Below are 23,826 nucleotides of genomic sequence, written 5' to 3'. Positions count from 1 at the left end.
TGAGCACGGTCGGTCAAAATTGGTTATTGATGTCCTCGTAATTTTCGTATTCGCATGGTAATTTTGATAATGATGCTAACTGTTAGAATAAATGGCGAAAATTTCTGTGACTTTAAGAGCTGATGAACAGTCATACGTTTTCATAATTACGAGTTTTATGGACCGAGAAGGAACAGACCTTTTGACTTGCATTGATTTTCGCTGCTTCGCTATCTAAAGGACAAACTTCACTCGGCGGGGAAGTTGCCGACGTCTCTGTGGGCGTATCGAAGCGCCAGCCTAACCGTGCGTTTCTCAGACATTGTAGAGCGCAAGTTGTTTTATTGCGATAACAATTATATGGGCACTCCAAAGCAGATTTCTGCCGTCGGCGTCGCCGTCGCCGTGAGGTTCCGTATGATGTCAACGGCGATGAAGTCGTCGCCGCGCTCCGGACGCTGTGTGTGCGAGTGAAAGGGCGCAAGGGACGCGCGCTTTCACGGGGAGCGAACGCACGTCGGAGAGCAAATCCGCGTTCTGCGCCGTGCTCCCTGAAGGGCTGCAGAATTAAGCGTCTCTTTCCTCCTTTCCATATACAGAGAGCAAACGCAACTTTTTCTGTCGCGCGAAAGGCTGTGGGGGGACGGGAGGGAGGGAGGGGAGGCGACGTTTAGCTGCGGCACCAAATACGAATTTATATAAAAACTCCGCGCGCGTTCGGTGCGAACGCGGGCAAAACGCCGACGGCGTCGGCAACAGTTCTGCGCGTTGCTGGTGCTGCTGCATGTCCAAGTTTACAAAGCTGATAAAACTACTATCCTTACTGCGTATAGCTCTCTACTAATTTGCTATCGCAATTGGTGCTTCGCCTTTCGGATGAAACTGCGACAAATTTTTTTTAGTAATCTCATGTTAAAAATATTCTCTCTGCGCTGACATTGGTCACTGGAAGGGCGACTAGAATCTGCAGCAGCTTGTACACATTTACATAGAACCTGCAGTCGTAATGAGAGAGGGCATCTATTCCGGTGCTAAAACCTAAAAACACTCCTTCGATGCCGTTGGCGTCCTTGTTTAGGTGCCTTGTACAAACAGTAAGCTGTTCGATTCCAGCAATATCCGTCGTTTCGTCAGCAAGTATGGATAAGCAGCCTGCAGCGTTTACTTTTGCATCTAGGCTAAATTTCTACAATTTGGTTTTGTACATCTGGGCTTAAATACGAGGCATTACTGAGGCAACTAGTTCTTATGGTATGAATCTCCACAATCAGCTCGCCCATGCGAAGAAGCGCTCTGAAAATACCAGTATTTTCAGCGGGGGCTTTGCTTAAATCCATAGGACCACTGTCCCTATAACCACGGAGAGCCAGACTTTGTCGCCTGCAAAAAAAAAAAAAAAAAAAAAAAAAAAGAACTGCCTCAATAATAGGTCGTTGACATTATTCTGTTTTCTCTTATTTTACTTTGCCTGCCCTGGTGCAGCTAATCGATCACATTGGGCGCGCTTCCTGAATATGTTCGGAGAAAATTATTAGCTGCCAGCTGACAGTCACGGTGATATTTAGTATTTTCGTGTGTGTGGAAGATTGGGAGTGCGTGCTTCCATTTCTGGAACGGCTTGGACCCGAGGGCTCCCGTGCGCAAATGTTGGCTGAAGTTTATAAGAACTTTATACTTTAGTTTCGAATTCAAATCCACGCGCTCCGTGGACTTCCGCGGCCGCTGCGAGATGCCGCAACGCGCCCGCTCGCTATGACTCTAGCTCGCTATCGAGAAGCCCTTGAAAGTTTGTGCTCGGATGGGGCTCCTTACTTTATGTGACTCCAGGTGCAAGGGCATTGCCACGAAATCCAGCCCGAGTTCGCAATGTTCGTGCCGGAATGTCTTTTCGAGCGTGAAAAAGACATTGTAAACAAAATCCAAAATGATTCCCGATGCCGGTGGTTGTTTGCGTCGGCGGTGCATGCCAGCACGAAATAATTTCGGGAGGGGGGGGGGGGGGGGCTGAATCCCCATCAGCCCCCCTGGCTACGCCCCTGGATACAGCTGTTCGCCGACAACACAAAATAGCGGGGTCAAAGCGGCCAAAAACAGTGCAGCGCAGTACAGTGCCGCCATCAGGGGACGAAAGGAAGAACTACAAGCACTTTCGCTTTCGCTTCTGTAGAACTTGAGAGAGCAGCAATGTACGAGATTGCTCAACTAATGAGAAGAATTTTAAAATCAATTTGATCTGCCCGTCCATGACGAATACTAGAGTGTCCTAGAATAAGGTTCTAGTAAACTCAACTAATACAGAATACGCTTTCGCGACGATCATCTCTGCAACCATGGAGAAGGAAACCTCCATGTCTGCAACACAAACCCTCATCCCAGGGCGCAATTTTGTAAAGGCTACTGACATAATGTTGTCGAATGATTTTGTGGGCTATATAAAACTGCTATTACACACACACACACACACACACACACATATATATATATATATATATATATATATATATATATATATAAGCTTTTTTTACAGCCGATTTTGGTTTCGTTTTCCTGGAGGTTGCCGTGTGACGTCATGATGCAGAAGGTGGTCATGCAGAAGATGTCACAGTTTCGCCCTGAGGGCGAAGGAATGAATGCGATAGCAACACAGCAATGTCATACGAAGTAAGGTGAGCGGCTTTGGTAGCAATATGAATTGTAGTAAACATGAGCTGATTAAGTATACAGGTGTGCTGCGGTGTAAGTAGACCGACATGAAGAGAGACTCGATGACTACGAGAAGGCGCGTGTGAAACGGTGGTGTTGATGAGAAGCGCTTCCCGTGGGCAGCGCGTGCGAAGGGACACACCTGTAGCGCTGCACTGCCGATCCGGGCAGCATTGCATGTGTAGCGTGCGTTGGAAAATGTGGCCCGACTATTACTAACTGAATGAACAAGCGTGGTGTGAGCGCGCACAAACAAACACGAATAGATCACACTGAATGACTGCAGACAACGACTGTCAAAACTGGCACAGTATTTTCATTTCTCCAGTTGTGCGGTAAATGAATGTCCGAGACCTCTAAGCTACAGAAAAAAATACTCCCGAGCCTCAGAACGCCCCATATAAGTAAATATGTTTTATTGCGATAGCAATTATATGGACACTTCAACCGGATTTCTGCCGTCGGCGTTGCCGTCGCCGTCGCCGTGAGGTTCCGTATAGATAAAATCTTCGCCGCGCGCCGCACGTACCTCGCCCGCTGCGGCGTATGCGCTTGCTGGCCCGCTGCGGCGTATGCGCTTGCTGCCAGCAAGCGCATACGCCGCAGCGGGCGAGGTACGTGCGGTCTATCGCTTCAACGGAAACTGAGCGGCGAATGCACAGCGCATAAAGGTCAGAGCCGTGTGGAGATAAGAGACGGTGCGGGCGAGCGACGAGCGCGGTTGATGGCAGAGTAGAAGTGCGCCCCCCCCCCCCCCGCTCCCTCCGGCGCTGGCTTCCCGCTTCCTTGCTTGCGCGTGGGAGATTTGAGTGCGTTCGCTCTCCGTGATAGCGCGCGTCCCCGCACGCTTCCGCTCGGGCATACGGCGCGCGGCGAAGATTTTATCTATACGGAACCTCACGGCGACGGCGACGGCAACGCCGACGGCAGAAATCCGGTTAAAGTGTCCATATAATTGCTATCGCAATAAAACATATTTACTTATATGGGGCATTCTGAGGCTCGGGAGTATTTTTTTTCTGTAGCTTAGAGGTCTCGGACCTTCATTTACCGCACAACTGGAGAAATGAAAATACTGTGCCAGTACACTTTTAGGCTTATAATTATTTAGGGGCCTTTAGCTCGACCATGTAGATCGGCCATGCATGATAGTGGTGCATAAATTAATTGTAATTCACCTACTCATTTCTACAGAGAGATTTCTTTCAAATTTAAACTTCAAAACAAACGCAGAAAGAAAAATATATAGCCATGGCACTGCGTTGTCAGGCACTGCACTGTTGCTGATAATCATATGATGGGCTTTAGAGGTCACTGTGAGGTACATTCCTCCACCTGGCAACTCTGCAGTGGGAGAAAAACAAATTAAGTATCATCCGTATCATGATGGGTGATGAGGACATGCAATACAGAATGGACATATCCCAGACAACACAGAAATCCTAAGAATGTTTTAACTTTGATGGATGTCCCTGTAAGGATGTTGAGATCTTGAGATATTCCTAAAATGTCCTATGCCAAACCAGAAAACACCGAAAGATGTCCAACGGAGGTCCTGGCCAGGTCTTTTTCAGATGTTATCTGGATGTGAGATGGAGATTATATCCGAGGCTTAGGATATAAAATGGATGTTATTAGTCATGCTTGTTCTAGGCACATGGTGGCCTTTGCATGCAAATGAGTGAAGCAATTAACCTTGTAAAACTTGCACAGTTTTATTGCAACTTGTTATCGAGCTGCCTAAGTGGATGAATTTTGCTAAGAGTCATCAGGCCCGCACTTCGCGGACGATATGGTCGTGCGAGACATTGACGCGCGCGGGCAACGAGCGTCCGTTGACGTTGCACAGTGATAAGGTGTGTGGTGACTGGAGCAAGGCAAAGCGCTTGGCGGTGATCGTAGTCAGTGGATGGTTGTCTAATCGACGAAATTGTCACACAAGGCTCGATTCGGGTTTTCTCTTCCATGGTAGAAGGTGATGAGTTCTGTGTTCAGTATAGTCCATCCAGAGTGGTCGCTCAACTTAAAGCAACGTAAACGAGTTTCTGTGGATGGTGCGTGTGATAATCGTAGATCACCTCGCTGTATGTTCCGCCCTGTGATTTATGTATAGTGACAGCGCTCGGTTGCATTAGGGGGAACTGCTTGTGAAGGCAGGACACACCCGTTTTTCTGTCCAAAGTGACAGTGGAGGTGCGCAGTTCGATGGGAATGGAATTGACAGGAACGACAGGGTCAGCAACTTCATGAATGGGCTTGGACTTTAGGAGAGCCATCTTGCCAGTTGCTTGAGAGGCCCCGAAGAGATGGGAAACAAATAAAAAAAAACAATTAAAAAGCAAAACCAAAGTACATTAAACAGGCACTGTTCGAAATTAGTATTGAACAACGGAAGCTGCGAATGAAATGTAGGCCAGCATGTCACTGAACATTTTTTTAATGTACAAAACAATCTCTTATATGCAAGAAATGCCAAGTGCTTTTTTTCGACCAAACAACAATTTTTTTAATTGGCTGTGGCAGCTATTGTAATTGTAGTTCTGGTGCTCGATTACTGAAAGCGGCGGACATTACTTGCGCACGAAATCTTAATGCATAATCAATTAATGAAGAATACTTCACTAATTAGACCTTTAATTAAATCACAGCATGTGTTGCAATTTCCAATTGTTATAGCCAGTGAAGTCACAAGGCATATCCACTTGTTTAGATCCACGCAATTGAATTAATTTTCAGGTTGACACCAGAATACGAGGTGTGTTCAAAAAGAAACCGAACTTTTCCTATAACATCTTTGTTGCTTATTGTACAACATTTTAAGCACTGTCCCCCTTAAAGTAGTCCCCTCAGCTGGCAACACACTGTTCCCATCGTTTCTTCTCATTATTTGCTCCTTGTAGATAGACCTTGCAGACTTGACAGCTACAATTTGCCAATTGCAACATGTGCCTTAAAGTAATTCATTTAAGAGTTAGTATATTTTTACTAATTAGTTGGTTTTACATTTCAATTTATTGGGCAAGTAACGTCCACCGCTTCAAGCACCCCAGATCAAGGACTACAACTCCACTAGCTGCCATGGCCATTTTTTGAAAATTCTGTTCTGGAACAAAAAACATACACCCTGTATAGTTATACAGTTAAGGAGCAAGATACTTAAGGAGAGAATAAAGAAATGTGTGAGTGAGCATAAGCACTACCAATTTTTCAGGAAACGGCTATGGTGGCTCGATTCCAAACATCTTGCAATCTAGCAATTGAGAGAAAATTCAGCCTCTATTTGATCATGTTAGCTACAACTGAAAATTACGTATGACCCAAAACAGTGCAAATTTATGAGGTTTAGGTTGCTTGCTGATTTGCAATGTCGCCATCAGCAATGCATCAATAAATGCAATAGCACTCTACCACCAAATATGGCCTTGGGGAGACATCAGAAATCTAATGAATGAGAGTACATGAGAGCTGTTACGGGCTGGGGTTTGGGGAACCTTCAACAGCGTCTGCTTGGAGCTAGAACCAGGTTGACCATCGGAGAGGATCCGGCAGGGAAAACGAGGCGACGTAAAAACAAGTAACAGAAGTTTCATACATGGTTACGGGTGAACGGTGTGCTCCAAAGAAAACAGATAAGAAAAGTTCAGCGTGCATGCACATGCACGCTAGGGCAAAGCAAAAGAGTTCTCCACGTGGCTGCTGGCTGGCTTTCCTATACCCTCCACCATCCGGGCAATCTCCCCCTCTCTTCTCCCCCACTGCAGGACATGGGGCAAACGAGACGAAGTAGAGATGGTGGGTGACCGTAATGGGTGAACGTCCTTAGCGGAGGAGGAAGGGTTGCAGGGCGGCACGACAGATTTCATCTCTGACCCTTGCGACTGACACGTCTATTCATGTTGACGAACGAGTTCGTTAGGCACGCCGATTACCATGCGTTTGCACGTGGTCCGAGCATATGGCCGCTCAAAGTGAATCGGAATTGACTACACGTGGTCCGGGCATCGCACTCTAAGGGAATCGTAACAGAGCCTACAGCTAAGGTAAACGTCCGTCGATTATGCAACACCTTCAATTACGTAAAAAACATTAAGTAACCAAGACGGTAGGATACCACACACTCACAGCTGAGTAAACAACAGCGGCTCCTTTCTTCTCCAATACAATTGCTCGCTCTGATGCACGACGAAACCACGACATTGCACACTTTTCTATTTCTTTGAAAGTTGTGGTTGCTTGAGAAGACACCTGCCAGTCTGTGAGTGTGGGTGCAAGTAAAACAAAAATAAAAAATTCACGCAGAAACTCCACTGGAGTTGTGTAAGTATGCGTAAGCATTGAGCCACTTGCTCATCTCCACGCAGTGCGGTGTCATTATCAATCTTATCAAACTTGATCCGACCAGCATAAAGACTTATCAAGCTTTATCTGTCATATCAACCTTATCATAGTTAATGCAGAAAGTTGAGCTAGTTGGTAACGATTTGCATAATAAGACATAATTACTAGTGTAACAAGACAGAGACTAAAGGTCGCGTGTTCTTTCTTTAGTCTCTTTCTTGTGACGCTAGTAATCATGTTTTAATATGCAACCTTATCAACTGCATTCGACCCTTATCAACCCTTATCGGTTGTTATCAACCTGCGAAAGTGGATGTCCAGCGATGCTGTTGCAAAACCACCACTGCAACTGCTTAGGTGGAAGGGGTATGCTATGCTTTATTTATGGTTCAGATGCTTGTTTTGAGCTCGTTCTTTATTAAACGTACGCTGTTCTGTGTGTTTATGGGCGATTTCAATGAATGTATGCACTGTTCGCTTCACTTTGCTAAGCGCTTGTAGCCTCAGCCTTACAGGGGTATGAGCCATTGCATTTTTTTGTTTGCGTACGGCGGCGTGAGCCATTGCATTCATCTTACGTGACAGACGGACAGGTTTCCTCGCTGGGTAGGCATAGAAATGCTTACGCATTTAAAAAAGGCAACCGAATTTGTGCTAACTTCATCACAGAAACAAAAAAGTTTTAATTATAAATAAATGTTATATTATAAATGTGCTAGAGAAAAAGTTCGAAGCAAGGCCAACACTGCAAATTGCTAGACATGCAGCTTTGAGCAAGCAGAAAAGTTTTGAGCCATGTGGCATTAATTTTGTTTGAAGCCTGAAGTTATTCAGCTAGCAAACAGACAAATACCATTACAAACAACTCAAACAGACATTTCCCACGTCCTTAGGCATACATATGATTTACCTAAATACTTAGGCAGCATGTTTACCTACCATTTTACCTTCCAGCTTGGCCGCATTCTGATGGCAGCAGAAGGCAAAATGCTCGTGTTCACATTAAAGATCACTAAAAGTTATTATACAGTCCCCCACTACAGCTTGCCTCATAATCAGATTGTTGTTTGGCATGTAAAGCTACAGAATTTTATTCCATATTTACAGCTATTTTGAACTATAATATAGTGCACTAGATAACAAACAATACTTCGACAATGCAATGTGAATGACTAGTGAAAAATTAGAATGCCACACGATGACACATTTCGAATACGTAGACGATTTCCGCAAACGATTCGTTATGCAGTTCACGTGCAGATATGCGCTCGGCATCTAATTCCTTGTTGGGAAGATGCCCGGGTATCAAAAGAAATGACTCCTGCCTCTGAAATGTAGTCTTCCATAGCGCTACACTCATTAAGGCTAATGTCGCTTGCCACTTCTGGCGGCGCATCAAAGTGACTGGCGTCGCTGCAGAATGAAAATATGCGATTCAAGTCGGTCACTACCTTACGGTGGACGCATCGTTAAACTGTAGCCCGTGGCACTGAAGCCATATTGCACCACTATACTCACAGCATTTGAACACATAAACACAGTGACTTATGTGTTTTAAGCGAACAATTGCAGCAAAACAAAGTGAAAAAAAAAAAAGAACGCCAAGAGAGAAACATAGCCTCTAAAAACCACTTTCTGTTATTTTTAGACGACATTTCTTCTTGCTTTTCTTGGTCACATGCGCTTGTCCAGGTCGAGACGTAACACTCTGTTTCCCAGAAATAACCATGTAATTGCGCGGAATTTTTGCCTATGTGCACCCTTCATAGCATGACGCGCAGTTGATAGCGGCCCCCTGCCACTTTTGGCATGCTTCACCGCGTAATACAAATCTTTACTGAGTGAATAAACACAATAAATGGCTCTTTTGACTGTGATCACAACAGCACACTGATAAACGTACGCCATGCATCACTCTACCAAACGGAAGAGCGTTGCAACAAAATGTAGCTCACTTGCACAGACCACGTAGCCCACTTATCAGTCGTAAAGGGGACAACTTTTATATGAGTTCAAAGTTTAAGACATACACAAATATGTTTATATATTTACGTCCGTACTCCCTTCGTAATAAAACTGCCATAACTTGCATAAGACAACGTAACTTAGGACACACAAACGCAAATAACACGGGTATAGGTCTCGTTTTCAGCTCGATCGTCATGCAAATGGTACATCTAGCACGGAAGAACGTGAACAAGCTGTGTTAGTATCGTAAACTTCATTCTAGGCCAGGTACACACCACAATCTCGCGGTCCAAAACGGGAGCATATGTCTGTGAACACGCTACTGGAGACCCAAAGCCACTCTGCTTCTTCACCAACCCCGCTGCACAGCTGCATCACTTGTTTCAAGAAGCACAGTACACAAACCACACATTTCGCGTTGAACAGCGCGCGGTCGACGCTGCACCACCCCCGCTGCACGGCTGCACTGCTCGTTTCAAGTAAAGCCCCTATATTAGAGGCTTTAGTTTCAAGAAGCACAGTAGACAAACCAGACATTTCTCGTTGAACAGCGCGCGGTCGACGCAGTCACCGTCATGACTTGTAGGATGCAGCACATCCCTCGAACTCCATCAAGCAAGTCCACATAGTTACGTAAAGGGCGGACACGGCGACGCCGCAGCTCTGGGGCCGTATTCTGTAACGCTTCGGTTTTCGAAGAATTCGGTTTGCGTGCAGCGATTCGTCGCCGCCTGGGTGACGCCATCGCCTCAGGGTGCGAACGCATTTTTTGATGACGTCACGCACATGTCAATCACGCGGAAACGGAATTTGTCGTCTGCTACGAAGCGAAGCCGCGCGCGCTCCTTCGGTCTGATCCGAAGCGCGGTGTGCCGTGTGCAGAGCCTGTGCGTGCCGTGTGCACGGGCGAGATCGCGGCACTCGGAGCAAAATGACGGCGTGTGCGGTGCCAGGCGTTGGCGGTGCCTGTGGCGCCTGTTATCGTGCTCTTAGCGAGCCTCCGTGATAGACAGCGACAACCTCGACGTCGACAAGACGCCTTTGAGATGACAGACGAGGAATTCAGGCGACAATTCAGATTCTCAAACGAGACCACGCTCCGACTGTGCGAGGAACTTTAGTGCGTATTGGGGCCGCAACGCGAAGTTAGAGTACGACGTCCCACCTAGCGGCATAAATGGGTCAACCGAAGTAAACAAAATGCGTTAAGTGACTCACCGCCAGTACAACTCACACACGATTCATAATGAAAAATATAAACCTCATCAATACCATGAACAATTTATTTTTATTTACCAAAAAGCGCTCGTAAATTGCTATATTTTTACTCGGTTTGTGACGTTCACTGCCACAAAAAAAAAAAAAAAAAAAAAAACTTCGCGCCGATTGGCCTCTGTCCTTCCACTTGTTTTCATTACGTCAACCCACCGCCCCAATGTTATGCCACCGCCAAACCGAATCCTTCGAAAACCGAAGCGTTACCCTGGTTTGCTAACTCCATTGCCGAGGCGCTATGTCGCTTGAATCCCAGCACCACCGAATTCTTCAGAAATACAGCTAGTCTTACACGACCAGAGTTCACCGAGACCAAAAGCCGCCATGCCACACCACCACTACTGCACGGTTTACCGCCAAGAAACACTGCACCCACGACCATTGCGCGGTCATAGAATAAAGCGCGGTCGGCGTGGGCCCATAGAATAAAGAACCAACTTGGGCCAGACACCGCCAGACATTCAACGCGCCTTCTCAAAAGTCCCTAAACGAATATGTCATAGAATGAAGAACTTGATTATGTTTGTAGGCGTCTATGGTTGCTCTGTGCTGCCCTCGGCAATGCTACAGTGGCTAGCAATGCTAGAGTGATTCTAGGTCACTCTAGCAATGCCGCTGTTTCGAGGCGTCTCCAAGATTGCCATGACAAGTGTGTTAATTTCAGCCATGCGCGTCGCGCACAGTATTTTCTTGCTTCATGAAATCTTGTTTAACGCGACATACACCACAGTACACTTAACTTTTCGTTGACTTTTTCAAAGCAGCGGAAGTCACGGAACCCTCTATGGCGAGCCGTGCCACGCCCCCGCTGTACCCCTGAACAATTGTAATTTTTCTTTATAAAAACATAAAATTTTGTTAAGCTGTGATTGTTATTACGAAGAGTCAAGATAAAAGACACACATAGTATAATAATTGTTTTTGAATACGTTGTCGTTTTTTGCAATTGTTTTGAGCGTTTACCAAGTATTTTGTTAACAACTATGCAAATCGCCAGAAAAATAACGAAGGCTGCGTGAGATCAGATAGTAGTGACTGCCGGGGTTAGGGTCCAAATCATTCTCCGTCAAGCGTAAGCTCTCTACAGGACAACGGAAATAATAGTAGTAGTGGTGGCGTTGCGAACCGTCATACGCGCATTGAGTAACATGCCGTTGGCTTCTGTGGTCTCCATGGTTGTTTGCCTTGACGCCTTTTCCGTCGAGGTAATCCGAGGGCAACGCCTCCTTTATTATGCTTCATGGCAAAAAACTTCTGGAGTGGAGATCCCCTAGGCAAGCCCTATGCGCGCCCATGCGACCGGCTGAAGCCTGGGAAACCTGTTGGCGGCCATCTTGCTCCGGGCAAGAACGAGCGCTGCTTGCGCGCTGGTAGCGTAACCAGTGCGCTTTCGTGGTGGCGTTTTATGATGAAAGCGGGAGAATTACTATGATTTATTTAGCGCAGATGTTTCTTTTTTAATTCGACAGCCTTTTATGCATACCTCATGGTGGGGTGTCCGTCTCAAGGCCGTTTCAAAACCGTGTTGTTGACACGAAATGATCCTCTTAGGATAAGAGGCGATAGCGTGCGCAATACCACTATTAAGTATACAATATTAATTAAGCATGCGAACTGCAGTAACAATGAATATAGATAGGTGAATCAAGTGTGTTGAGATTGTAATAATGTTGAATTAGGAGTAAAGAATCGTGGATTAAGGGGGTTTAGCTGGGTGATAGGAGTTTAACGTAAGGTAATGATGGGAAGAACACGCGGTGCTTGGCTAGTTGATGATGATGAGAAAGCCACATTTAACAGTCTAAAAGTGATTACGCAATTGAACTGAGGCGATAATGCGTGCACGCAGAGGTGAATTAGGCGAATTTAGAGTGACTTTAGAGTGAAAAAATTGTGACGAAATAAAGTGACGAAGACTCCGTAAAAGAAGTGGAAAGCGGCCGTCGTATCATTGAGTTAGCGACGCTAGGGCTTTCATGTCGCCTAGTTCTATCATCAGGAATCCCCAGTAATCTTTGTCATGTCATGCTAAGGACAAATGCACAAGGCAGTTAATGCAAGAATACGTGGGTTGAAGCTGTAACGCGTTTCATGCGCATCAGCTTGCCACATTACCGGAGTGACACGAAGTACAAGGTAAAATCAGTAAAGTGGTGAATAAATTTTTATTATGTCCTTGCTATTTTGATAAAAATAAGCATAAAACAATATAGTGGAAAAAATGGATAAAATATTGCTTAACTACCTGGTTCATCATAGTGTATACTATAGGAAAACAATACCAAACAGGCATACATAAAATGAAAACACATCAAAACAAACATATTTTTGGCTGCGCAAAAACAAAAAATTGCACCAATGCCCAAAATTAAAGACATGCTGATAATGTCACTTCTTAAGGCGCACGGTTCAGTAACTACGAATAATGGCTTTTAAATATTGTAAAGATCGTGAGTCCACAATAGACGAAATTGTATGAACTCTGATTTGTATAGAACTTTACACGACGGCATGCAACAGCAACTTGATCTCGGAAAACAGTAATATTCGCGATCCAGCCTAAGTTAAATTACGCCGAGATAGGATACCTATGGCTGTACAAGAACTGTTGCTGTTTCAGGCACATATCGTGTTGTTACACACACGATATGTGACTGGCAATACTCTTTATTTACCAGTTACGTCAGTTATTTTCTTGTTTTGATGCGAAACAGTTGCTTGCCACGCTTATAAACAGTCAACTTGTGAGACGCAGCTACGACGTCCGCCAGGTCTGAGAGCTGTATCATTTTATATAAATAAGTAGTAAATAGTTCTTCTCGACATGCGGAATCTCGTATGCAAGCGCACCGGAAATATATACGAGCAGCAAGCATTTCTTACGAACTCGCTTTTTTATGCAGATGTGCGGAGAACACTAGAAAAATGGTTGGAATGCTGCCCTGTCGCAGCCTTGTCGTTTGACCAGACCTGTCAAAACAACCCTCTTCAAAGTGCACCGAGCGGGCTGTCATGCAACAGCGGGCTGCCATGCGTCACGCAGCACTTTCTCTTTCGGGAACCTGCCGCACAAACATACGCAGAAAAAAAGCTTGTTTGAGCCTATATTCGCCAATTAAAAGGTAGATTTCATGTACAACAGCGCTCCTCGACGGAGATAGTGCACAGCAATGGTCGAGCGATTGAAGGCTTTTTCGCGCTACATACACGTGAAACGTAATTACTAGAGACCGGATTTTAGGCAAATGCCTTTTTTATTGCGATAGCAATTATATGGACACTTCAACCGGATTTCTGCCGTCGCCGTCGCTGTGAGGTTCCCTATAGATAAAATCTTCGCCGCGCGCCGTATGCCCGAGCGGAAGCGTGCGGGGACGCGCGCTATCACGGAGAGCGAACGCACTCAATCACCCACGCGCAAGCAAGGAAGCGGTAAGCCAGCGCTGGAGGGAGCGCGGGGGGGGGGGGAGGCGCACTTCTACTCTGCCAACAACCGCGCTCGTCGCTCGCCAGCACCGTCTCTTATCTCCACACGGCTCTGACCTGTATGCGCCGTGCATTCGCCGCTCAGTTTCCGTTGAAGCGATAGACCGCACGTTCTACCTTCGCCCGCTGCGGCGTATGCGCTCGCTGTCAGCGTTTTGACAGTCGTTGTCTGCAGTAATTCAGTGTGATCTATTTATGTTTGTTTGTGCGCGCTCACACCACGCTTGTTCATTCAGTTAGTAATAGTCGGGCCACATTTTCCAACGCACGCTACACATGCAATGCTGCCCGGATCGACAGTGCAGCGCTACAGGTGTGTCCCTTCGCACGCGCTGCCCACGGGAAGCGCTTCTCATCAACACCACCGTTTCACACGCGCCTTCTCGTGGTCATCGAGTCTCTCTTCATGTCGGTCTACTTACGCCGCAGCACACCTGCTTACTTAATCAGCTCATGTTTACTACAATTCATATTGCTACCAAAGCCGCTCACCTTACTTCGTATGACATTGCTGTGTTGCTATCGCATTCATTGCTTCGCCCTTATAATAGGGCGAAACTGTGACATTTTTATTTGTTCCTTGAGCTCCTATCGCCCCACTTTGATATATGAGCATGAATTAGAGGTTAAGAAGGGCTTTTATAGTGTTTTTTTAGTGCCTATAACTGCCTATTTTGGCGTTCGTGCCTAAATGCCTATAAATGCCTATTTTCAATATCGGCGCCTATATGACCACTATTTAGCCTCAAGTTTCGCTTTCGAGTGCAGTAAGACACCGTTATTCATGTTACCGGGCAACATTGACTGTTCGGAACTCTATGGGGTTCAACCTAGTCATCTAGTTCAACCAACTTTCGGAAAACAACCGCTAGCAGCAGTGAAATGGGACGCGCCGCGGTTGGCGAATGCGAAACCGCGGAGAGCCGTCAGGGGAAAGGAGAGTAAAGAGCAAAGGAAAAAAAAAAGAAAAATGTGATGTGCACGCGGCTTTTGTTTTGTTTGTAATTTACTTTTTGAGGTCTTCACTGCCGTCGAGCGTTCCTTCTCAGCGTACAAGATCATTCTCAGTGAAAAGAGGAACAATTTTGAATCCAGAAATCTGGAGATGGTGGTACTTTGCTATTGTTTCCACAATCTTCACAGTGATTCTTAGACTACGTTCCGCGTGCTCTCCAAACAGATTTCTTCAAATACGTGCACTTCAAATGGGCGGAAGTGTATTTAGCAGTGTTGGGGCGTTTTGCCTGTACAATTCCGATAATGTCATTGTATATGAGAAAATTGCCAGAGTTGTACCTAACAGTCCTCATGTAAGAACATCTTAATTTCTTAATAAATTGTAGTCTTTCTTGCATTCATTATTTGTCTATTTTTTGTTGTGTCTTAATTTAATTGCGTCAGGCAGACATAAACTAGCGCTTTTTTAAAATCAGTATTGCCAGCTTTCAAGTATTCTTTTTCATGCTTGTTTCACTTTGCGCAACGCTTGAGTACAGTGGCCATTGGACATGAATATGAGCAGTGCGCTTGTTGAATTACGCCAAATGATCGTCATTAGTCCAGCAGTTTTATGGGACAATAGCATGGCTATGTTTAACTGTTGGCGCCTTTGTGCCATCATAAACAATAACATTTCTTGTTTTCTTGCTGTAGATACAGGTCGCGCACGTCTTCGTTTGACGTTATTTGCATTTATGTAAAAATTTATTGTGCATATATTTACGACGTTGGAGGCCTAAAACGTTGCTTTGCCTGCCTATTTTTGGCGCCTAAAACGCGCCTTTTTAATGCCTAAAGATCCGACCTCTAGTAATTACTCCTGACTTTTGCTTCGCATGATTCGTGCGACGCAGGCGTTCACCATCCCGTTCAGCAGAGCTTGGATGTTCCCTTACAAACGCAGAACTACCGCTCAGCAGACCGTAACCAGGGTCCTTCCCTTGCCGTAACTAAGCACTATATGCCGAAACTCCCGAACTACCGCAAGGGCCCAAGCGGCGCAGCTGCGTTTTCTGCCCGGAGCAATATGGCGGTCGCCGGCGTCAGCCGCGGCGCGGCATCTCCACTCCAGAAGTTTTTTTTATAACCTCCTTGCTGAAAACCCACGCTAAAGCCGGCCTCCTTCAAAACCCGAAAAAGATACCTATGGCTAATGATATCGAAAGCCTTCTCCTGATCAAAGGAGCAGAAAATACCTGGAAGTTTCCTGGTATTTGCCCACAGGAGAAGGTCCCTAACTGCTAAACCGTGAAGCTGAGTTGAAAGCCCCTGAACGCAGCATGCCTGGTATGGACCCAAAACAGTGCTGAGAGCTGGAGTGAGTCGCACACAGAGACACTTTGCTATGAGCTTGTAATCGCAGTTCAGAAGTGTGATGGGCCGCCAGGCTCTTAGATCGGTGCTTCTCGACTCATCCTTGCACAGGAGAGTGATTAGCCCCTCTCTTTGAGACGCTGACAGGGTCCCCTCACTGAGCAGCCTGTTCACCAGTGAAGTGAAGGGCTTCCCTAACAGTCTCAAAAACGTCACATAAAATTCAACTGTCAAACCATCGGATCCTAGCTGGACTGCGATTGTGCTTCATAGACTTCAATGCTAAAAAGAGCTCGTCTTCAACTATGGCTGTGTCACCAACTTCCGGTGGTTCAGTTGGTGGAACGACTGGAAAAAACAGCTGGAGTGGCAGCTGGCTCAGCATAAAGATTCATGTAGAACTGCCTCGCCAGTGCAAGCACTCCATCTGGTGAGTCGACTATGCTACCATCGCTTGGATCTACTACGGAAGAGAGAGTTCGGCTCTTCCTTGAAAGATGTCTGCGGAGAATATTTCTGCTGCACCACGCTTCCATTTCCCACCGCTCCGCCCGGGTTATAGCTGTCAAGCCATCCCAGCGACGCTGTAGGAGAATCCGAAGTTCCTTTCAGGAGTGAGGCCAGCGCCGGAGCAACCCCCGGCCCACAGGACAGTGTCTTAGAGAGCAGCAGGATCGAGTCGGAGACGATTTTAATCTCCGCGCGCTCGTCCCGCGCTCGACGCTTGCCCCAAGACCTGAAGCACTCTCGGACACTGACCTTCACTTCGTCCCATTCTCTACCTTCTAGATTCACTCTGTTGTGCAGCGAGCGAAACAGAATGGACGATACCTCTGCGGTTGCCTGCCTGTCTTTAAGGAGCCGTGGGTTTAGACGCCACGGCCTCTTCCCCTGCGGCACTAAACTCGAATCGGCAAACCGCAGTGTCGGGAAGCAGTGGTCGCTAAGAGCAGAAGGAATTACCTTGGAGGAATGCATACTGGGATCCAGTGATGACGAGACATAAAACCGATCGATGCGGCTCTCCACCCCTCGCCCCATCCAAGTCATTCCTGACTTCACAGGGCGAAGCGTGCGCCAAGCATCAACCAGTCCCAGCTCATCAATGAGCCCCTGTAGTACAATATCTCCAGCCCTATCCCTGAATTTCGGAGTACCTCATTTAGATACACGATCTACCTGCTCTAACACACAATTGAAGTCGCCTACAAGAATAAGCCGAGAAGGGCCCACTAAGTAGGGATCCAATGCAGCAAAAAACTCTTTTTGACCTTTACCTTTTTTGGATCATAAACATTAACAATGGAAATCCAGAATCAAGATCCACTGACAGAATGCGGCCCTCGGCGTCCCTGGCATAGCGGAGAACCAGGCCTTTGAAGCTCGGCATCAAAATGATGGCCGTGCCTCGGCAGCCCGACCCGCCATAACTCCAGGAAGAGATCGTGCCAAAAGTGCTGTCAAAGTGGCTGATCTGACCTAACCTGTGGACATAGGTTCCTGAAGTACAAGAATATCTACATTTGCGGAGCTAGCTAAGTCGACTATCGCGAACCGTTCAGAATTTCGAGTCAAGCCTCTACAGTTAAATGTAGCTAGTGTTAGAGAGAAAGCCATATTGGGTGGAAGAAAAATTTACCGAAAGACTAGAAGAGAGCTAGACAAAAACAAGAAAGCTAAGAAAAATAAGAAAGGCTAGTATTAGGTAATAATAGCCGAAAAATCCGATGCCACACCAAGAGAAGTTTATTGTCATGTATACACTTTCGCTAATCTCTGGTGCAACACAATTCTTTTTTCTTGATACACTCTATCTGTTTACACACTGTTACACGTATTACACACTATTATACACTATACTTTTGTAACAGTACATGCAATTTGCTCAGTTTTGAACAGTTATACAATGTTTAGGCTGCCACACAATACATTTGTAGCAGTACGTGCAATTGGTTCAGCCTTGCACTTTTATACAATGTTTAGGCTGTCACGTTTTTCTCACATTGTTGTTATCTTTTAATTGTTGTTGATGTTCTATAGTTGGGGGTTTTCATAACTCCAGCTTCCCTCCAAAGTTCAAAGGAGTGTGAATATAATATGGAATAACGGGGATTTCAACTGGTTCTCTTTTACTACCCAAATTTTCGTGCGCCACGAAGCGAGAGTTCTGGGCTTGACAGATAATGATTTCGTCTTGGTGTTTACAGTCGTTACTATCTCATCTCACGCAGCCTTCCTTATTTTTCTAGTGATTTACATAGCTGTGATCAAAATACTTGATAAACGCTCAAAACAATTGCAAAAAATGACAACTTATACAAAGGCAATTAATTTACTGTGTGTGTCTTTAATCTTGACTTTCCCCAGTAACAATCATAGCTTAACAAAATTATGTGTTTTTATGAAGAAAAATTACAATTGTTCGTGGGTACAGCGGGGGCATGGCACGGCTCGCCACCGAGGGTCCCGTGACGTCCGCTGCTTTGAAAAAGTCAATAAAAAGTTAAGTGTATTGTGGTGTATGTCGCGTTAAACAAGATTTCATGAAGCAGGAAAATACTGTGCGCGACGCTCATGACTGAAATTAACACTTGTTGTCATGACAATCTTGGAGACGCCTCGACACGGCGGCCTTGCCGAGCGCAGCACAGAACACGTGCCCCTTAGGCTATACTAGAGTGTACTAGTACACTCTACTGCTGGCGATACTGCTCGGCAGGGTCATTCGTACTACTTCGCGCGCTGGTATTTGCGTTTAGACCGATCAAATGGGGTTCATAATTGCATATGACATGTATTTATGCCTTAAGAATAAATTCCTTTCCTTTCTCTTCTCTATTTATTTTTTATTATTTTCTAATGCCGCTCGGTGATTGCGCGTGCATTGCGGCCGCAGTGTCGGCTTTCATTCTACTCTGTTCTTGTACGGTTCCCTTTGGAGAAAAAAAATATTTGTCTCGTTCTTCAAGCAGCATGTATCTCTCGTGTGTATTGTTGCGCATATAGTTCTATCAGTAGGTCTTGCGAAACGCAGACGAAGCAACATATGTAACCTTCCTGCTTGCCGCTTCAAACAATTATAAAGCATATCTGCCCCATCCGGCGCCTTGTACTTAGATTTACGGGAAGCATTGGTATAGATTAAAAAAAAAAGTAAACTGCAGTGCAACATTCCATTCAAGTTTCCGCCTTTCTCGCGTAACAGAATGCGGAGTAACTGGTACTGGGTCATTTATTGCAGTCGGACCTCGAGCGCCGAAAACGGTTTTAGTTAGTCATACGTGGATTTTTTTTCCAGTCGATTCTTCAAAAAAGAAAAACAAACAAACAAACAAAGGCTGCGCGGTAGCCTAATTAGTGCCTATATCGTGGATATGGCGTTGCGCTGCTAAACTGGAGCTCGCGGGTTCAATCCAGGTCGCGGAATGCGGGTGGAACGAAATGGAAAAAGGCTCGTGTATTTCTATTTAGGTGCGCGTTAAAGAACCCCAGGTGGCAAAAACTAAACCGTGTGCCTCATAATCATATCGTGGTTTTGCCACGTAAAACTCAAGAACTTGCTTATATTAAAAAAGGGAAAAGCAGGTGGCTGCGTTCTTCGGCTTATTTCTGGGGATGTAAATAACATCAATTATTCTCGAGTCTGATTTCCGAGCAAAACATGTTATGCTTATCCTATATTTCATGCGTAAATATAATGCCGTTCCTAAATGTATGACCGCTCATGCTCTGCAGCTTGTATATATATTATAAACGGCTGCGTTCAGTTATCCGGTGCACTATCATAACGACCATAATGAAACAATTGAAGGAACGGCATGTCCCACATACACGTAGAGATATGTGCAGATCTGTTGCGTTCGTTGAAGAAGATAAGTGTAGTACCACATGGGGCACTCAGTTTTAATCGGTTGCAAACATGGTGAGACTGTCAAAAATTCTTGTCTGAATCAAGTTAGCAGATTTACAGGCTGCCCCAAAATGGGGCGTTTATATTGAATGAGAGCTAGGAACTTGTTGAGCAGGACTTATTAACACCCGTCCGTTAATTCTCTCAGGAACTGCGCCTCTGCGCAATAGCCACGACTCTCCGGCAGCAAAAATCATTCGGAATAACAGTCCTCACTTGCATGCAGTCACTCACCTTCGAGATTTCAATAGTGCTGTTATGTGTTACATTCGAATGGAAATGACTATTCGGCGTCGTACAGCATATCAATTACACTTGCACGCACGCACGAGCGCGCACACACACCTTTCTTCTTTCTGGGGTTTTACGTGCCAAAACCAGTTCTCATTATGAGGCACGCCGTAACGGAGGGCTCCGGAGTAATTTTGACCACCTTGGGCTCTTTAACGTGCACTACAACGCAAGCACACGGGCGTTTTTGCATTTCGCCTCCATCGAAATGCGACTGCCGAGGCCGGGATTCGATCCCGCGACTTCGTGCTCAGCAGCGCAACGCCTTAGCTGAGTGAGCCACCCCGGCGGGTCCACGCACACACACATTCACAAACACACTTATTAGTGAATACTGAAAATAAAACTCTCATTCGCAGAAATAATATTCATAGCAGGCAAAACCATGATATATATATATATATATATATAAGATGGTTTTGCCTGCTATGAATATTATTTCTGCGAATGAGAGTTTTAGTTCCAGTATCCACTAATAAGTCTGTTTGTGACTGCAAACACATGCGCTTATTCCGGTCGGGAGTTCTCACTTTTTCAATTATTGCATTTAGAATACCTGTTATTTTTTCCCTTACACACACACACACACACACACACACACACACACACACACACACACATATATATATATATATATATATATATATATATATATATATATATATGTCTATGTACCCTTTGATTTCATTACCTAGAAATACATTGGTCATTCTTCGCGCCACCCAGTTAATAAACCTGGTTTATTTCACTCTAATATTGTTTTCTTCTATCATTGTCCCTGATCAATATCCACCAACAAGAAGCGCGTGCAAAATGACACGATATCAATAATAACATTTTCTTACGTAGCCTTCATGGTGCGGGGATACCAGTTACCTTTAGAGGACAGTGGTAAAAACAGCAGTTCACCTGGCTAAAACTACATTTGGCATCGGCCGTAAAGAGTCATGGGCGCACCGAAGTAACTAAACCATTAAAAAAAATGTACTGCACAGAGGTTCTGCGAGAAAAACTGGGCGTCCGCGTAGCGAACGCGCGCTCGCTAGCAGACGACGCGCTTGACAACGACAGCAAAATTGAAGACGTCGCGTTGTAAAATCTATGCCTCAAATATATATGTTTGGCAAAATGGTGCAAACATAAAGTTGCAGTTGAAATAAAGCGCTACTTTAAGAGCGTACTATGCGTAATCGGTCTCGGCGCCCGCAGCGAAAGTACGTTGAATATGCCGCGGAGCGCGTCTCCGCCCCAATCCAGTTCGCTCGCAGCGCCCTCGCACTATTTTTCCACACACGGCGCCTCAGCGGCAGAGCGCCGTTCGGCCCACTCGACCATTGTCTAGTACACTAATCACCTCTCATAACGAGTAACAGCATAGTAGACGAGCCGCAGTGTCAAAACGTCGCAACGTAACGTTGGCAATGTCCTGCTCCCACGTCACCACCTTCTACATTATGACGTCACACGGCAACCTCCAGGAAAACGAAACCAAAACCGGCTGTATAAAAAGCTCATATATATATATATATATATATATATATATATATATATATATATATATATATATATATATATATATATATATATATATATATATATATATATATATGAGCTGTTTTATATAGCCCAAACAATCATTCAACAACATTATGTCAGTAGTCCTTTACAAAATTGCCCCCGGGGATGAGGTTTGTGTTGCACAGATGATCGTCGCGAACGTGTATTCTGTATTAATCGAGTTTACTTGAAGCTTATTCTAATACCCTCTAGTATTTGTCAAGAACGAGCAGATCAAACTGATTGTAAAATTGTTCTCATTAATTGAGCAATCTCGTACGTTGCTGCTCTCTGAATTTCTACGGAATCGAAAGCGAAAGTGGTTGTAGTTCGTCCTATCGTCACCTGATGGCGGCACTGTACTGCGCTGCACTGTTTCTGGCCGCTTTGACCCCGCTATTTTGTGCTGTCGGCGATCAGCTGTATTTGTCGGCTAAGAATAACGTCGCATTTTGTTCAACAGTTAAACTGGCGCAGCAAGAACTACTGACTGACCGAACATGGCCAGCCGAGCATGCCACGTGCATTCACCGAGCCCACATCAAATCTTCATTAGGATGCGCGGCACATCGTGAGGTATATTGCTGCGCAGTTTTGACGCTCTTGCTTCGCCCACTGCTTGGTTTTCCCAGCAACTTTACTCGTCGCACTAATTGAGTTCTGTTTCGCACTGACACGTGGAACCTTACTGCGTGAGCTGCTTTGCATCGCTGTCCTAGCAGGCATGTGGCAGGGCTCGCGCGGTATCTTCCGAGTGAATGCACCCAGCGCGCCATGCCATGTCCGTCCTTGTGTTTTCCTCGTAGAATGCGACGTAAATATGTACGTGTGCCTGAGATAGAAATACCCCATGTTAGCCGCTGTTTGTCACTGCTGCGTCGCAGAGCGTCATGCTTTCCTGTGTGCTCGTGTGAACTGCGCAAAGGTGCAATAAACGAGAATGCTGATGTGCCGCTCACTCGTGGTTAACTTACCTGGTGCATGTGTTTACAATTACCCACCTGCATGTATATCATTTACTACAATCATGCTGCAGACAAAACCCATGCATTTATGTTTGTTCTCTTGCGCCGTTCGAAAAGCGCAAAGTCATGTTTATGGCAGGAATTTTCACGAAGAAAAAAAAAAAGTTTTGTACAGAGTCGGACGCCGTTGGGGATAACGCAGCTTCTCCGCGAGCTGGTAACAGTGGTGAAACACGGACACAGACACACGGCGCACTTCGTTGTGCTACCCGTAAATCCGCCTCCGCGACTGTGTGCTGCATGTACTACACGCAGCCGCATGCAAAATAGATTGCTAAAAGAAAACCCTGCAGGAAGGAGCTCGCGATCTATCGTCAGAGCATGGCACAGAACCATATACACGATAGCTTTTTTAATCGTGAAAATTTTAGCATGATGAAGCAATAGCTGAAAATTGCACTCGACCAAGGACGAACGGTCAGCACTTGGATGCTGACATGATAAATGCTTGGGTGGAAACATGCGGCCGAATTCACAAAACGTTTAGCTTCGCCATTGGCCGGCTAGTTTAATATCCAGCAGATCATGGTTGGCTGGCAACTGCTCTCACGAACAGTTCTGGCGTAAGAACTTTTTTTCGCATGCAAGGTGGTGGGGTCCTTACGAAAGGAGCGCCAGCGGAGGGTACCACTCCGTATGCCGCAGGCACTACACGTTTTTTTTTTTTTTTTTTTTTTTTTTTTTTTTTTTGCATTCCACCCTCACCACAATGCAGCTGCCACCGCCGGTAATCGAATGTGTCGGTGCATGACGACATGCTCATGCACTTGGCTACGTATCGTGTAATACAGTGCTAGTTGGAAGAGAAGGGGGTCATATCAGATTTGTGCTCGAACGTTTGTTGCGAACAACAACATAAGCGAAAAAAAGACTAAAAAAAAGGGCCCCATTTTTATTAATTTTTTTTAATTCTCCAGTAGGCTTGGTGATTAGGCTAGACATATACAGGATGTGGAACTGTTTTTTTTTTTTCTCTCTCTT

At 45.5% G+C, this 23,826-nt stretch overlaps 1 protein-coding gene and 1 long non-coding RNA gene across 4 annotated transcripts in view; one reads left to right on the top strand and one right to left on the bottom strand.

Moving 5' to 3' along the window:
- Nucleotides 1-9,038: 9,038 nt before the first annotated feature.
- On the bottom strand, nt 9,039-10,829 carry LOC125942068 (uncharacterized). The gene is made up of 2 exons (XR_007464766.1): nt 10,485-10,829; nt 9,039-9,664 (listed from the first exon to the last, which is right to left on the bottom strand). It is a non-coding gene; the product is annotated as an uncharacterized LOC125942068 (long non-coding RNA).
- An 11,019-nt stretch (nt 10,830-21,848) lies between these two features.
- Nucleotides 21,849-23,826, top strand: part of LOC119436764 (solute carrier family 25 member 35) — a 104,561-nt gene continuing 102,583 nt past the window's right edge. For all 3 annotated transcript variants that reach the window (XM_049659975.1, XM_037703756.2, XM_037703757.2), the window contains exon 1: nt 21,849-22,396. The gene's annotated coding sequence lies outside the window, so the exon portion shown is untranslated. The remainder of the gene's footprint in view (nt 22,397-23,826) is intronic.

The sequence above is a fragment of the Dermacentor silvarum genome, chromosome 1 (genome assembly GCF_013339745.2).
Source record: "Dermacentor silvarum isolate Dsil-2018 chromosome 1, BIME_Dsil_1.4, whole genome shotgun sequence".
NCBI lineage: Eukaryota > Metazoa > Arthropoda > Arachnida > Ixodida > Ixodidae > Dermacentor > Dermacentor silvarum.
Note: the sequence above shows the minus strand (reverse complement) of the source record. Positions and strands in the feature narration are given on the sequence as shown.